This window comes from Terrapene carolina, unplaced genomic scaffold (genome assembly GCF_002925995.2).
Source record: "Terrapene carolina triunguis isolate 2854851 unplaced genomic scaffold, T_m_triunguis-2.0 Scaffold84, whole genome shotgun sequence".
NCBI lineage: Eukaryota > Metazoa > Chordata > Testudines > Emydidae > Terrapene > Terrapene triunguis.
Window position 1 is genome coordinate 11,557,685 of NW_020664435.1, and position 12,101 is coordinate 11,569,785.

Genomic DNA, 12,101 nt, shown 5'->3' on the forward strand with positions numbered 1-12,101 from the left:
TCTGATTGCCCATCTTTTCAGTGCTCCAGACTGTATAGTCATGGAGAACGAGGCTTCTTCTTGACACCCACTGTCTTTGTACAGTACTTAGTTCCAGTCCAGTGAGTCTAAGTCTAGCGAGGCATATTTTTGACCACTCAAGAGTCTGAATTTGTACTAATGCCTTTTTGATGTATTTTGCATTAAGAGTTTGCCTCAGTAGTCTAAACATCTCATTTTCTCCAAGCCAGTTTTGGAGCAGTTAGCTTGCCCTTTGGAAGCTCTTGAAAGATTTGGGGCTTAGTTCCATGTAACGTGGCTTTGAGCTTGATGGTGTTCTGGGTCTTTCTCTTGCTTTTTTTCCCCCAGTTTCTCTTTCAGGATGTAGTCCTTTTCTTGAAGATCACAGAGGTAGGAAGGAAGAAGGCCCAGCTGCCTCTGGAAGTTTGGATGTAGCACGGGGTGGGCAAACTACGGCCCGGGGGACCGTCCAGCCCGGCCCCAAGCTCCTGGCCCAGGAGGCTCGGCCCCGGCCCCTCCCTTGCTGTCCCCCCTTCCCCGCAGCCTCAGCTCGTTCGCTTGCTCGCTCTGCCACCGGCGCAATGCTCTGGGCGGCGGGGCTGTGAGCTCCTGGGGCAGCGCAGCTGCAGAGCCTGGCCTGACCTGGTGCTCTGTGCTATGCAGTGGCGGCGGCAGCAGCGTGGCCCAGCTCCAGCCGGGCGGCGTGGCTGTAGCGCCACCAGCCACCAATGCTCCAGGCAGCGCGGTAAGGGTGCAGGGAGCGGGGGGTTGGATAGAGGGCAGGGGAGTTGAGGGTGGTGGTCAGGGGGCGAGGGTGTGGATAGGGGGCGGGGGGAACATGGGGGGTTCAGTGGGGGCATGGGTCCTGGGGGGGCAGTCAGGAAGGAGCAGGGTTTGGATGGGGCAGCAGGGGGCAGTCAGGAGCAGGGGTTCCGGGGAGCAGGCAGGGGACAGGGAGAAGGGGTGGTTGGATGGGGCAGGAGTCCCAGGGGGGCCATCAGGAATGAGAGGAGGGGTTGGATGGGGCGGCGGGGGTCCGGGGGCGGTCAGAGGACAGGGAGCGGGAGTGTGTCGATGGGGCAGGGATCCCAAAGGGTCCGTCAGGGAACGGGGGCGGGAGGGGGCAGATAGGAGGTGGGGGCCGGGCCATGACCCCCTCCCCTAACCAGCCCTCCATACAATTTACAAAACGCGATGTGGCCCTCAGGCCAAAAAGTTTGCCCGCCCCTGATGTAGCAGGAAGTTATGCTGCAGGAATTGAACATGATATTTTAGGTCTATCTGGAACTGTCACCTGGACCCAGTGAGCTTTGAGGGGGAACACCTGAAAAGCCAGCTGCTAAAGCCATCCCAGGGGACTCCAGTAAGCCTGGTCAGAAGCCAGTCTAGAACAATTTGGCCTTGAAGCAAAAACTTGAGTTTCATCACTCAGTATCGGTGCCACTCAATCAACACAGTCCCAGTTTCCTTCTCTGCTCAGCAGATCAGCTTCACTAGTTCTCTTGAAGCAATCTGCATTCTCCTCTTTGAAGCCAAATGTTCCAGTGCATACTAAGGCCTGGCATATCCTGTTGATGGTACTGAGCTCCAACTCCTAGGAAAAGGTGTCATGTCCACAAAACTATTGAGCACAGGAGACAGTGAATGAGAGCCAGTCACCCTCAACACGCCACTACCAAAGCCTGCAATATAGGCACTTCCAAGCTCCCGTTGGGAAAACTTGGAGACTTCAGGTTAGTAGAGGTGCATGTTAACAAAACTACTGTATTCCTTCAGGAGCCCTGCTCAAGTAGCCTGGAAAGTACAAGTGCCATGTTTGGTTCATGATTCAACAAACGCAGCACCAAGATTGGTAGGAGACCTTGGCACTGAGGAAGCACTGATTGTCACTATGGGAGCTAGCTGCACAAGGTGTTAGGTCTCTTGCCCTTACCTATATTGGGATGGAATCTCATGATTCTTCCACTCTTAGACCAGGACCCAGGTACACAAAATCTGCAGGGCAAGAATTGGGCTCCTCAGCCACTTAAAAACTCACCAATGAACCTCCTTGGCAGACATCATCCTCGCATCAAGCGATAGCCGAAGAAGAAGACAAGAAGATACCCCAAACACTTATCACCATGCAGATCCAACTGGGGTTCAGGCACATTTTTAATCTCCCTTCTTGAACCTGTGATACTGACCAACAGCCTTCTTAAGACAAAGTATTTTTATTTAGTAGTTGGAAGAACCTGTATGCATGTCTATCTTGTTTAAAGCACTACCATCCCATAATGTCAACCTGGGCAGGATTATCTTCTTCAGACACCCCCATGGGTGTCTGTGCCTGAGTGTCTCTGTCTGGTTCTCCCTCTGTGTGTCCTTTTAAACCCTTCCCAGCCTTCATTGTTCTTCAAGAAGCCCCCTGGTCAGGCAAGTTCCTAGGCTGCCCTGAGAGGGCGAGGTTATTGGAACAGTGTCATCAGATTTAATATTTCTGGCTTTGTCCCTTAACAACCCTCAAACGGAAGCTGTTAGACAACTATCCTGAGACATCTCAACTCTGCCTGGGTTGTCCATGATGGTACCCTATTGGGAAGAAGTTAATCAAAAATGTTCATGCAGAAAGCACAATGCCAATGGCAGATCAAGGTATACGATTAGCAGTTATTAAAGAGCACCCCGAAATTCGTCATACTGAGAGCACAATTCTTGACTTGGCTACTCACGTTAAGAGTCGTGATTGGGCAGCATTGACCTGTCCCCTCTCCAGTCAACATAGTATGCTGAATTACATGTGTTTGAGCTGGGAGAGATTCATGAAGACAAGGAATGCTGTTTGAATGGACTTTTATTTACAATAGTCCAAATTTTACCATAGAATTATGTATTTTTCTCTAGAAACTCTACTACATTTGTCAGTCATTTTTAACAAAGATACTATGGCTGTTCATCACAAAGTTATCTGTAGAATAAATGAGTGTACTGAGTATCAAAAATAGTTAATAGTTGCAGAATATTTTTTCCTTGAAGTTATCTGAAAATGATTTGTGACATTCTGAGTAAGTTTTTTAGTCGCCTTCTGCTATGGGGATATGTTTATTACCACCAGTGACTATAATAGTTCATTATATATGTTACATATTTTTCATAGTCCAAAACTGCTCAAAACCACTCTTAAATCCTATATCCTACTTTAAATCTTTGAACCTCTTGTAATTATCTATTTAAGCAAATCCACAATTGTTCTTTTACATAATAGCCCTTTGTATGAAAATAATTTTGTTTAAAAAAAAAAAAAAATTTTTTTTGCACAATTTTCCACACCACCACAAAATGACATCATAATTTTTTACCTAAAACATGCCAATTTGTTACCATGGGATTGAACAAGAGATTGCCAACATTATAAATTCACTCCATGGAATCCGAAGAAGGAACAGATGGTTAGAATGGCAATTTTTGTTTGTGTATATACACAAAAGCTTTCTCATTAAGTGCTCATCTACTCTTGCTGCACCACACACTGACGACATAATTATATGTTTATGACTTGGCAGTATGGAAATGAATGATATTCTATGAATATTAGAACTTAGTAGCACATGGAGGAGTTAAAAGTTGTTTTTTGTGTGTGATGAAAATGAATTGAAATAGGTTTATGATCCCTGAGATGGTTCAATAAGATAGATGCGCAGAGCTTAAACCTTCTGGGATTTCCTTTCTCCAGTGTAATACGGCACATCCGCGCACGTAGGTCCATGCATTAGAATGACCATTAACTTCCTAGTAAAGGATGGCATGTGCCATGGCTGCTGAGACGGTCTCGTGACTCTTAACGCATCCTACTGCCAATTTTTATATTTGTATTAGTGGATAGGAATGCCAGGTTGGAAGGTGGATCTTGATTCTCTTCTCTGTTCTGCCACAAACATGCTCTGTGACCTTGAAAAAAAATCACCTAACTTTCTGTGTCTCAGTTTGTCCATTTGTCAAATGGAGATGCTCACGAGGGTTTTGTGAAGCTTAATTAATAATATAAATGAAGACTGTTAATGCAGCTGCTGGTGAAGGAATTTACTCGCCATTATTGTTACTTCAGTGTCATCAGAGCTACATTTCCCTTAATGTTTCTCTTCACGTCTATTGGTTTTTTTCAGGAAATAATATTCTGATCCTAGTGCCCTTAATACTGTGATAATATTGTTCCTATAGTTTAAAATGTTTTTCAACATTTTTCTTATGAAAGGTATACTTAGTGCACCAGGGGCACCTCAGGATGCAGTGCTTCACAGAGCTTTACTTTACTTGTTAAATATTACATACAATTTTACATTTAATATGTTATGTCCTTATTCATTATTCCTTCTCTTCTCTTTTACTACACCTCTACCCCGATATAACGCGGTGCTCCGGAGCCAAAAAATCTTACTGCGCTATAGGTGAGACCGCGTTATATCGAACTTGCTTTGGACCCCTGCTCCTTGTCCCCTGACCGCCCTCTCCAGAGACCCCCATCCCTAATCACCCCCAGGACCCCACCCCCTACCCGACCCCCCTGCTCCCTGTCCCCTGACTGCTCCGACCCCTATCCACACACCCCCACTCCCTGATAGGCACTCACCAGCAGCGGCAGGAAGCGAAGCAGCCCGGCCCCAGCCCGCTTCACTCCGCCAGCTCCCAGCCGCGGCACGCCGCTTCCCGCCGCCAGTGAGTGCGGGGAGGTTGGGGAAAGGACGCCCCCCCCCATACTCACCTGCAGCGGGAAGCGAAGCGCCGCGGCCCCAGCCCGCTCCGCTTTCCTTGCCCCGGCCCCAGCCGTGTCGTTGGGAGGGGGTGGGGGGTTGGGGAAAGGTCCCGTACTCACCAGCAGCAGCAGCAGAAGCAGAGCAGCCCGCTCCACTCCGCCAGCTCCCAACCGCGGAACTCCGCTTCCCGCCGCAGGTGAGTACGGGGGCCGTCCTTTCCCCAACCTCCCCGCACTCATCGGCAGCAGCGGAAGCAGAGCAGCCTGGCCCCAGCCCACTCCACTCCACCAGCTCCCAGCTGCAGTGCTCCGCTTCCCACCACAGATGAGTACGGGAGGCGTCCTTTCCCCAACCTCCCCGCACTCACTGGCGGCGGGAAGCGGAGCGCTGCGGCTGGGACCTGACGTGCTGATCCGCCGGAGCGCTGCTTTACCGAGTTGTATGCGAACCCGTGTTATATCGGGGTAGAGATGTATAATGTAGAAGCGTCTTCCTAGCAGGTTCAAAAAATGCCCCCAGTGTGGTCGTAGAATGTTCCTTAAGGACAAATGTGACCTCTGTCTGATGTCTCAGAAGAGATCATGACTAACGTGGTCTGTGGGATCTGTGCCAGACATCACCATGTTTTCTCAGATCCCACAGTGACTGCCTGAAGGCTCCCCGGCCCCCACTGAGTTTGTCATGAAAGTGAGTTTGATGTGTTAGTTTAATATCAAGTCAGTCTGGAAGGCCTCAAAGAGAAAAGCTGCATGTGTTTCAGAGCCAAGTATCACAGCTGGACATTAAGCGCTAGCTGATTTGGCACAGATCCAGTGACACAGGTTCTAATACTGGCATTTGACACCCTCTAAATATTCAGCGCTTCAGCATCATCAGCATTTGGAGTCTGTCAACGTGCTACATCAGAGGGGCTCATCTCTTGATTCAGGGACAAAGTCCAGTTTCTCCTGCAGCACAGATCTAAATCTGGAGACAGTCTGAAGCTGTGGGGCAGGGACTGTAATATATGATATGTTCGTACAGCACCTAGCACAATTGAGCATAGCAGGGTTATGGCTTCTAAGCACTACTGTCTTATAAATGTTAAATAATAAAGTAGAGCTGGACTCTGAAATCTATCGTTCACCATCTGCCTCTGGAATACAGGAGGGGACTGCAGTGGTCTGGCTTTAACAGGAGGTATGCCAGAAGTTTTCACAGCTGCTCAGTGATGATGTAAACTTGTTTGGGGGGAAAAAATAAGAGGTTAACATGACAGAGATAAGGTTCACCTTTTATTCCTTGGGGTCTGTCGTAATGCAGAGGTTCTCAAACTTCATTACACTGCAACCCAAAAAAATTACTGCATGACCCCAGAAGGGGAGATCGAAGCTTGAGCCTGCTAGAGTCCCACCATCCTGGGCAGGAGGGCCAAAGCCCAAGTCCCTCCGCCCTGGGTGGGGGGGGCCAAAGTTGAAGCCCTCAGGCTTTGGCCCCAGGCAGCGAGGCTCGAACTTCAGCTTCGGCCCCAGGCCCCAGCAAATCTAATGCCAGCCCTGGCGATCCCATTAAAATGGAGTCTTAACCCATTTTGGGATCCCGACCCACAGTTTGAGAACCGCTGTAATGGAATGCAAAAAGAACGAGGAGTACTTGTGGCACCTTAGAGACTAACAAGTCTCAAGTGCCACAAGTACTTCTCGTTCCTTTTGCTGATACAGACTAAGGGCTGGTCCGACCTAACCCCCCACTTCGAACTAAGATACGCAACTTCAGCTACGTGAATAACGTAGCTGAAGTCGAAGTATCTTAGTTCGAATTTACCGCGGGTCCACACGCGGCAGGCAGGCTCCCACGTCGACTCCGCGTACTCCTCTCGCGGAGCAGGAGTACCGGCGTCGACGGCGAGCACTTCCGGGACCGATTTATCACGTCTAGACAAGACACGATAAATTGATCCCAGAAGATAGATTGCTTACCGCCGGACCCGGAGGTAAGTATAGACGTACCCTAACAGGGCTACCACTCTGAAACCTGGAATGCTAAATTGTATTATACTGTTCAGCCACTAGATGGTGCTGGGTGTAAAATACCTCATTCCTGGCAGAGCTTTAAAGGATCTTTTGATGAATACTTCTGGTGTGTATAAGCAAGCATTATCAGAATGAAGGAGCAAGGACTTGCCCCCAGCAGAGGCCTTTGGGTCTTAAGTTTCAGACCTCTAAATATTGAAAACCTAAACGTCTCCAGAATGATTAGCAAGGCACCTGGTATTTGCCTTGGAGGAACTTCTTGTGAGATTAAGAGCATTTTGGCAATATCACTTTGAATGTATGGGTCCTCTGCACTGTTAAGCCAGTCTGCACATTTGGTTTTGGTGGAAATCCCACCAAGCTGTCCAGCTCAAATTATGTTATTGAGTTAAGTTGTACCGAGAAGAGAAATTGTAGGAAACGCAGTCCTTTCGGACAAAAAGTGCTATCAAGCCCATGCCATTGATCTATATACAGTATTTGTAAAGTGTGTGCAATGTAGTATTGAATTTTTGTATTAAGTGTAGTGTGATAAGACTGAAGATTATGAAATGGAAATTATAGCTGATTCTGCAAGCCCAGGTTGAAATGAAACATTTTCTCATCTGTAGGGAATGAGTAAAATAAAATTAGTTCCCTTTTATTTGGGGCATAAGTAACATAATCCGTACTTTATAAATTCAGTGTTATTAAAAGTGCTGAAGGAAAAAAAAACACCTCACCACCCTGCCCTTTAATTCAGAGGGGGCTGTTTCTTTTGTAAAAGAGCAAAAAAGCTTTAAAAGACTGTGTGTAAAAAAAAAAAAAAAAAGCCCCTCCTATTAAATAAAGTTTATTTCATATTTTTAAATGAAATGTATGAAACAAAAGGTAGCTGTATAGCTGGCTGTCAGAGAGCTGATTCTCTACATGCTCAGATCTATTTAGAGACAGCCTTTTCTGTTCTATAATCCAAAAACTGTCAGTGGAAAAAATGAAATATCTAGTTCAGTTGATCTCAAACTTTTGTACTGGTGACCCCTTTCACATAGCAAGCCTCTGAGTGCGACCCCCCTTATAAATTAAAAACACTTTTGTATATATTTAACACTATTATAAATGCTGGAGGAAAGCGAGGCTTGGGGTGGAGGCTGACAGCTCGCGACCCCCCATGTAATAACCTCATGACCCTCTGAGGGGTCCCGACCCCCAGTTTGAGAACCCTTGATCTAGCTAATGATAGCAAATTAAAACATTATGGGGTTAGTCCAACTGGGAAGGATCACATTAATGATACATGCAGTGTATTAATGTTCATTGTGTATTTAAGTAGAGCTTTTAAGTGTGATTCCATTCTGAAAAATGACTCTGGAAATGGCATTGTGACATTCCATGGTTATGCCTTCTCAATAATGTGTTTTGTTTATAATTTAAAAGATGTTTTTGCTGACTGCCAGCCTTACAGTCTAAGTCTGGATTCTGAAAGTCAGGCTGGGTTCTGTCACATGCCTTATCTTACCTCCATCTCTGGGCTGGGAGAAGAGGACTGCCCTGCTGAAATCTCTCCCTCCTTCTGTGCTCTTCTGTCAGCATCTCCTCTCAGGCAGCAGCAAACAGCCCAGTCAACCCCTTTCTAGCTTAGGCCAGCAGCTATAAGGTTTTAGTATCTCCTTTGATCCTACTTTCAAGGCTGGGAAGGATAAACCATACTAGCCTGGATGAAGCCAGCAGGAGGCCATTCCCCAACTAATAGCTTTCCCATTGTTCCTCAAGGACCCTTGGCATTCTCCATGACAGTACCTTATTTTTGTCATTGTTTAGTTTCATGTTGGTTTCCCCATACAGCCCTGTGTAGCCAGGCAAAATAATATCGCACAGGTAAAAGGAAGTGCACATTATATTTATAAAAATAATGTGAGTATTTCCCTCATTGTCTATGCCTCAGGCCTGTGTTACCCCTTGTTTTTTAAATAGATGTCAGCAAGGGCATTATGTAATTTCCCTTGTATTTAATACCGCCATGTAACCGATTGGAATTTCAGACTTGTCTGCACACAGAAGTTTTACCAGTTTAATTTAAATCAATTTTTAAAGCCCCATATGTTCATTCCTATTGTGGATTAATAATGGTTTATTTTAGTTTATCTAATCCCTGTTCCCAGTCGATTTAAGCTAAACCAAAATAAACCAGCCTGGGTTAAGCTAAAAGCAATGTCCACACTGCCTTTGTCACCAATTTAACTAAACCCTTTAAAATGAACCTTAAGTTAAACAGGTGTAACTTTCTCATGTAGAACAAGCCTCAGTAAATAATTTTGTTGATGATGCACAAAATGGACTAAAATACTCCATTTGCTCCCTCTTCGCTACGAGGAGTAAAATGCAGTAAAACAAATTTATTTTGCAACAAAGTGAGACAGTCTGACTCTAAACACATAAATGGAACAGATCTATAGAATGAGAGAGTTCGTTTTTGGAATATTCAGTTTTGAAAGTAAATCTACATTTGAGGATTAAAGTCTCAGATTGAATGGCATGCCTTCAGAATTTAGCTATGCACTTTATGGATTAATGTATTTCTTCACTATAATGGACTAACAGATAAGGGGACCCAGTTTGTGCAGCAGATCTAGTTGCACCATAAAAGTGCCCAGTACAGTTCCCTGTGCCAGAAGTCAGCCCATTCATTAAAATCACAAAGTAAATTAGCATGAATTAGATTTCCTAATCTAGGTTTAGACTCACTAATTAGTGGGAAGGGATAAAACTGCTTGAATGAAGTTAAAGACAACTTTGTTTTCACTGAAGAGGTGTATTGTAGGTGGATGGAACAGCAGATTACACTGGAAGAACTATTAGAACACCATCATAGTCTTGGCACTATATGCAGGAAACTTAGACGGTGTCAGTAAATGTATCAAATCTAAACAGTATATTGAGAAGCCCAGGGAACAAAATGGAGGCAAACAAAGGAAAAGAACAGTCTTCTAACACAGTTATAATTAATGGGAAGAAAATTATACCTTGCAACTTGAATCAATTTAATTTTAAGTTAGAGTCCTGGCACAAGTTCAGCACTAACTGTCAATAATGCTTCTTAAGGATTTCCAGATAAATGTGCAGATGTGCTGGAGTGTGTGCAATATTACTTTGGCAGCTTACATCAGTGTTTAATGTAAATTACAGTCTTTTTCATGAGGCACACCATTTTGTATCCAGAAACTGAAACAGTGGATATAGAGCCCAGCCATTCATTTCTAGACCTCAGTTAAAACTTTTCGGCAGAGAGAAGCAGAAATGACTCTTCACTCACTAATCCCCAAATGTACCCCACAAATGCCAAGGTAACTCCTCATGATGTGATGTCAGTCTTATGAGTACTGTGCTATCTTCAGATAACAGGTGTGACACTACTGCTTTGCAGTTTTGGGGAGAACCCATCAGTGCTAAAATAAACAGAAAGAGACTGAGTGTTATGATGAATGAAGAAAACCAAACTTTGTTTTTCTCTCTTTAGGTAGGTGATAGTGAAGATATGGGAAAAACTGAGGGGAAATAGATATCCAGTCATAAACAGCAAAATACAAACTAAATATAATGGAAAACGGGGATAAATCAAAACAATTAGGACAGCGTATAGTAGGATTATTAAATCACCCCATAGCCTTTCCACCTGCCTCCTCAAGTTGGGTTTTCATCTGAAGCTGTTGCTACCACAAACTGCCACCTTAAACTGAGAGGACAGAGGAAAAAACCCTGTATTTTAAGTAAGGCTCCGAATTTTTGAATATACCCTACTTAAAATTGGACACTCTAGTTTTATCTCACCATGACTCTCCTTATTAGCATTTTAAGATGTCCTAGCATTTTTCAAAGTTACTGTTACTGCAGGAAGAATACATTACCCAATAGGGCAGCATGCCATTGAGGCATCCAAGGCAACTGAGCCATGCGTACTGGAGATTTATTTTCTGTCTCAGATTCTAATATTAAAGTGGTTTTGGTTCAGTTCACCTCAGAAGAATCACAGACTGTCCAACATTTAAATCATGTGTACTCTGTGGATTTTAATCTTCTAATTAATTGCAAGGTTGTTTTTGTGACTGGCAATACAGCTTCAGCAGCAGAGGAGTTTTTTCCTTTCAGTTCATAAATGTAAAGTAGTACTTTGCTTCATATGATATTTAAGCTATTGAGGATCCAATCATGTCATGGAAGTAAAAATTAAGTATATTAATTATTGCACTTCAGTTTGCTTTAGTTTTGACTTGTTCGACCTAAATTGTAGAAGTTGTGTGTGTAGTAGAAAGAGAGAGCCTGAGACATGAGGCCTGTTATAAGGGCCTGATGTAAGGCTTAAGGCCCAAACTGAAGTCAGGCCCTACTGATATAAAGCAAAGTTAGCAAGAGTCAGGCCCTGTTACAAAACATGCCTACTTGCAAGTTCACTGAACTTGGCATGAAGAGGGTTGGTGTTGCAAAAACACAAGCAGTCCTAGGAAGTGCTAGGCACAGGACACTTGCATAAATGCATTCCAGAAGGATCATGCCAGAACATCGTGATACCAAGTTATGGTAGAAGGTGATACAGGGAAACACTGACCCTCCTAAACATAAGGTCATGGTGACAGGGTGATGGATAGAGAAGTTTTGATTGAGCCAACATGTACAAGGTAAAGGGTGGTAACTAACCACGTCAGAGTGGCAGTAGGTAACTTGTTTATATCAGTGTATAAAAGAGGAGTCACAGAGGGGCTGTCTTTGTCCGGCCGAGGTGAGAGCGGAGAATCCCACCACTCACTGAGCCAAGTCCTTTGTAATGGGTACCTGTAGCACGTATAGGAGACAAGGACCATGCTTCATTAACAATAAACCTGGCCGAGCACCTTCACCACTGAACTGAGTCGGTAGCCTTCTTTGGCAGTTTGATCGGGCTGCTGTATGGGCTGTCTGGCCAGAGCCAGTGCAGAACACAGAAAGAATACACACACAGCCAACAACTGATAACAGTGTATGATCTGATGTGTGATGCACCTAGTTGTTTGGAGGAAGAGTAAATCTATAGTTGTTCATTTCTGACTGTCTAAGACCCTAAATCTATATTGCCACCAGTCAACATAGAACATGAGCTCAAATGCTCCAAACTCCACTCTCAACCCTCCAACAACTAAATATGCAATTTTTCAATGAGACTTTTACTGAGGAGCACAAAAGTGGCCTATAGTATCTATCTCTCTCACACAAAAAATGTCCAGATGCATAATATCAGGCAAGTTCTGCAATTTGGGTCAAACATGTAAAAACTAAAGCTAACTGGAGTACAGTAATTAATTAGCTTATTTTTTGGATAACCCTTCAACTTGAGCAATTAGGTTGACAG

General features: G+C 44.6%; 1 protein-coding gene across 4 annotated transcripts in view; it reads left to right on the forward strand.

Annotated features, from left to right (window-relative positions):
* TBC1D5 (TBC1 domain family member 5) overlaps positions 1 to 12,101 on the forward strand; it is a 472,654-nt gene that overhangs the window by 434,289 nt on the left and 26,264 nt on the right. The gene's annotated exons all lie outside the window — the stretch shown is intronic.